The following is a 4,884-nucleotide window of genomic DNA, read 5'->3' on the forward strand; positions in this document are numbered from 1 at the left end:
TACTTTGCTCCATTCCGGGTGTCTTAGCAGCCGATTTACCATGTCTTCGCAACGAAATTCCCTTAGCACACTTCGATCAAAGTAGTTCCCTCCAATTAAATATTTTGACTTATACACATCCACAAGCGCCAATTGTTCATGAGTTAATCCTCGGAGGACCCTTGTTCCTCTAGCATTAGGATCAACTTGTGGTGGTGGAGGTGGTGGTTGTGCTCTAGCCCTTGTTCGGCTTGTGCTTGCTTCCTCAAAATTCCTTGTAACACCCCCAATTTATAAAGCAAGCTTAAGCATAAATAAACAATAATTCTCGCTAACCATTATGAAAATAAATGCGGAAGCAAATTCAAAACTTAAACTATGGGGTGTCACGCCACGCTTGGGCTATCAACCAAGCCCAAACGCACAGGCTAACAGGGTTCTATTCAACTACAAATCCACAACATTAAACAACCATATAAACTATTCCACAATCCTTACAACTCAATTTCTCAATTCTAATATACAACTAAACTACACTTCTATAATTCAATTTCTAAAACCAGAAGGTCTATACCAAATTCAATTACAAGGCGTATGAACTCTATGTCGTGCTCTCAAAACAAGCCACCTATTCCAGAGTCCTGAAAACAATAAGGGTTGGAAAACACAAACAAATAGAATTAGCATAAAATGCTAAGTAAGCTCTACTCTGCCCTGTAAAATAATACATTTATAGTTAGAAAAATAGATATGCTTTATAAATAGATTTTTATACTTAAGTAGACCGTACTATAGAAATCATTTAGCCAAAAGCTTAAAAGAATATTCCCAAAAGGACTTTCCATCAAATGTACTGTAGTAGTTTTCAAGATATTTAACTAAACATTCAAAAGTAAGTAAGATGTACACTTTCTCAAATATAATAGTGGATACATCAAAACAATATAGTAATTTTATAAACCATCACTACTCACTCTCAAATTATCAAAAACAACGAGGATTTTCAAAGGTAGAATAGTCTTTTTGGCAACTCTCAACCCACAATCATTTCAAAGCATAACATTTCCAAAGGTCATGTGTAGTTTACATAATATAGTACAGAGGAATACAATTTCTTATTTGCTCATAAACATTTCTCGAATAAAATATAGATATGGAGAAACCAATAAAATCATATACATAGCTCATCATATAATCATTTCAAATATAGACATTCTCATAAGTCATTCTAGAATATATATATATATATATATATATATATATATATATATATATATATATATAAAATCATAGATAGGGAGAAATTCAAATCATGTTCCTCAATTCACTTCTTCACGTATCACCTACATATATGGAATCAGCCACATCTCAATAGTGGGAATATAGATCTCTGTCATTAATAGTACTAAGTATATAAGTAAATAATTATGTTTAGTAATAATATGGAGGAAACTAAATCTCAGCAACGGGAGGAAGGGATCATCACCGCAGCAATGTCCAACAGGGAACAGTAACTCTCTACTGAACCCTAAACTGCTCCCACTTAATCTCAACAAAGGGAGGAAGGGATCATCACCGCAGCGATGTCCAACAGGGAACAGTAACTCTACTGAACCCTAAACTGTTCCCACTTAATCTCAACAAAGGGAGGAAGGGATCATCACCGCAGCGATGTCCAACAGGGAACAGTAACTCTCTACTGAACCCAAAACTGCTCCCACTTAATCTCAACAAAGGGAGGAAGGGATCATCACCGCAGCGATGTCCAACAACATTAAAACTAAGCACCCAACTAAGCTTTAATCATCATTGAGTCATCATTAGCTCATAATCTAAGCATTAACATCCAATTTTTGCATCATCATCATCAAATCATGCCTACATTATATCATCACCATAAATAAATAAACACCATCATTAACTCATTATTAGCCGATCATTACTTATAATAACATTACTAGAGTTAATCACCATCATTTAAACTCAAACACCATCACCATTGGCATTAACAATAATTATCCTTCTTAATTCTCATTAAAATTAATCAATACCATTATTAATCATCTAATAACCAATAATCATTCTTTAGTCCACGTGAACCCATAATCAAAGCACCATCCATAATCACACATTTAATCAATCTCATAAGAAATTAATCTTCATAATCAAGACATAATCCATAATCACCCATCAACCTTTTTAACCCATCATTAATTATCAAATCATCATTAACTCTAATTAACTCCATCATTGAATGATTAATACATTCATCATACACCATAACCATCATCAATCCACATCATGAACTAATCTTCTAACCACTATGTTAAATGCACAACATCATTAACATTCTATAATAACACCTCATCACGACATTCATATATCATCATAATCCTTCATCAATTATTGGGTAAGCAACCTCATTAAACTAAATCAACATCAATAGCAGAAGCTTACCTCACGGTTCTAAGCTCACGCCACCCTGCCAGAGAGAGAGAAGACCACCGAGATTGCTCCAGTCGCGCCGCCGCTTGCCGCCGTCAGCCACCGTCGGAAATAGGGGAGAGGACGCTAGATCTGTCGCTGCTGGGCTCCGCTGTCGCTGCCATCTCCGCTGTCCATAACTGCTGCCGTACGTACTGTTAGGTGAGGAGAGGGAAAGACGAGAAGGAGGGGAGGAGCCGCCCACCACCGCCGATCTGCTCCGCCGCTAGTTCCTCTGCTGGTTCGACCGAGAGCGAGAGAGAGAGATAGACAAAAGGTCGCCGGTTGCTGCGCTGCTGTGGTCTGACGATCCAATAGTGAGAGAGAGTCGAGAGAGAGAAACACGGTTGGGGCTGCTGATTTGGGGGTGTTTGGTGATGAACATCTCATAACGGAGCAATGAACATATGTACATATTTATACCTAGGGTTTGTGTCCCAAATCAAATTTTATTTATTTAGGAATATCTAAAATACACAATTTGGACTAATGTTTGGGCTAGTAAATTGGGTCATGAATAGTTTTGGGTTCAAATTTAGGCTCAAAACAATGATATAGATTCATCTCAGATAGACTTTGGGTTAAAATTTTAGTAAATAAATTTACCCATTAAATAGGGCTTTTAAAACCATAAATAAATATATAAATATTTCATATCAAATCATTTAAAATAAAGAATTTAAAATATTTAATTATATTCTTGTTTGACGAGAATATCTTGTAGGAAATTAAATTACATATATAATTTTATTTCAAAAGCTTAAGAAATAGGAATTTAGAGAAAATGATTTGGAATAATAATATTATAAGGTACAAAATAATTTATTTGAATTTTGAAATGAAAATAATTTGTTTTTGAAAGTATTTTGGTTAAAATATTTAGAAATGAAAAATAAATTTTATTCTCAAGAATATTATATTGAAATAAGAATTATTTAAACTATCAGGGTGTTACATTCCTTTTCTTGGCTTACTCTTTGGTTCTTCCCATTTCCTAAGAAAAGCGATAAAGTGCATGAAAAATAAGGAAATGTAAGTCTGAACCCCACGCATAGGAAACCTAATGTTTTAGTGGGACACATATCATGTACCCCATCATTAAATCATTGTTTTATTTTCTTCAAATCTCTTCCTTTCTTTGGCCTTGGAGTGGTGGATTCCTTCATTGGCCTCCATATGATGGTGGATGGAATTGGTTAGCCAATTGTGCTTGGAGCTCCTCAATCATTCTTGTGTTGTGCTCCACCGCTTCTCTTATCCGTGCAATTCCTCATCTTGCCTTGTGTTATGGGCATGTAGAAACACCATTTATTCTTGGTGCAATTGCATATGAAAGACTCTTGTAGATTTCCAATCCATCATCACGGGTCCACCATGTTGAATGCCCTCTCCACCTTATTGTTGTTGCTCTTCATTTCCTTCATCATCTTCTTCCTCTTCCTTAATTAGCGGGGCATCGTCACCTGCCAACCTAAGGTCATAGAAAAGAAGTCTTGGACGGTAAATGCTTTCATCTCGGCTTCAACTTTCTCACCCGTAAGATCCGGATCAAGCCCTAATCCTAGGCATAATTCCGTTATCAACGGTCCTATAAAAACGGATTGAACATTGGGCTTATTTTGAGAGGCATGCCACTTCTTCACTTGGACTCCAATGTTGACATCCGCTTCCTTCTCCATACTCCACATGTAAAACAAATCTTGCCAGTAGGCCTTGTTCAAATTTGTTTTCCTTCCCGACAAGTTGATTGCTAAATTAAGTCGGATTGCCTTGAGATGATTCATTCGGATCTTTCTTGCCTTCAAGTTGCTAGAGTTATACTCCGCATCATTCGTAATATATCCTCAATATGTCGCGTCATCTCTATCGGAATCAAACTCCACATGGTACCTCCGGAAGTAAGGCATGCTCATCTCATCATGGGTATGTAACCCAAGTATCAAAGCTAGCTCATCAACAGAGTGATTATGTCGGCATTCCAAGCATTGTTTCGCTCTTTCTTTATGTTCAAGGAAGAAAGAAACTCATAGGTAACCGGTGTATATGTCAGTCCTCTCCATTCGAAGACTTTGCTCCATTGCGGGTGTGGTAAGGGAATTTGGTTGTGAAGACATGAAAAATCGGTTGCTGAGACACCTGCAATGGAGCAAAGTATTCGAATGGAGAGGGCCGACATATACTCCGGTTACCTATGAGTTTCTTGCTTCCTTGAACATAAAGAAAGAGCCAAACGATGCCAGGAAATCCATTTCTTATGTGCTTTTTGGAAAGAGATATAATCGCTCCGTTGATGAGATATCTTTGATACTTGGGTTACATACCCGTGATGAGATGAGAATGCCTTACTTTTGGAGGTACCATGTGGAGTTTGATTCCGATAGAGATGCCGTGACATATTGGGGCCATATTACGAATGATGCG

The 4,884-nt window shown here is 36.9% G+C and overlaps 1 long non-coding RNA gene across 1 annotated transcript; it reads right to left on the reverse strand.

Moving 5' to 3' along the window:
* Nucleotides 1–320: 320 nt before the first annotated feature.
* Nucleotides 321–2,833, reverse strand: LOC116019080. The gene is made up of 2 exons (XR_004098663.1): nucleotides 2,437–2,833; nucleotides 321–620 (listed from the first exon to the last, which is right to left on the reverse strand). It is a non-coding gene; the product is annotated as an uncharacterized LOC116019080 (long non-coding RNA).
* Between the last annotated feature and the right edge of the window lie 2,051 nt (nucleotides 2,834–4,884).

This window comes from Ipomoea triloba, chromosome 5 (genome assembly GCF_003576645.1).
Source record: "Ipomoea triloba cultivar NCNSP0323 chromosome 5, ASM357664v1".
Taxonomy (NCBI): domain Eukaryota; kingdom Viridiplantae; phylum Streptophyta; class Magnoliopsida; order Solanales; family Convolvulaceae; genus Ipomoea; species Ipomoea triloba.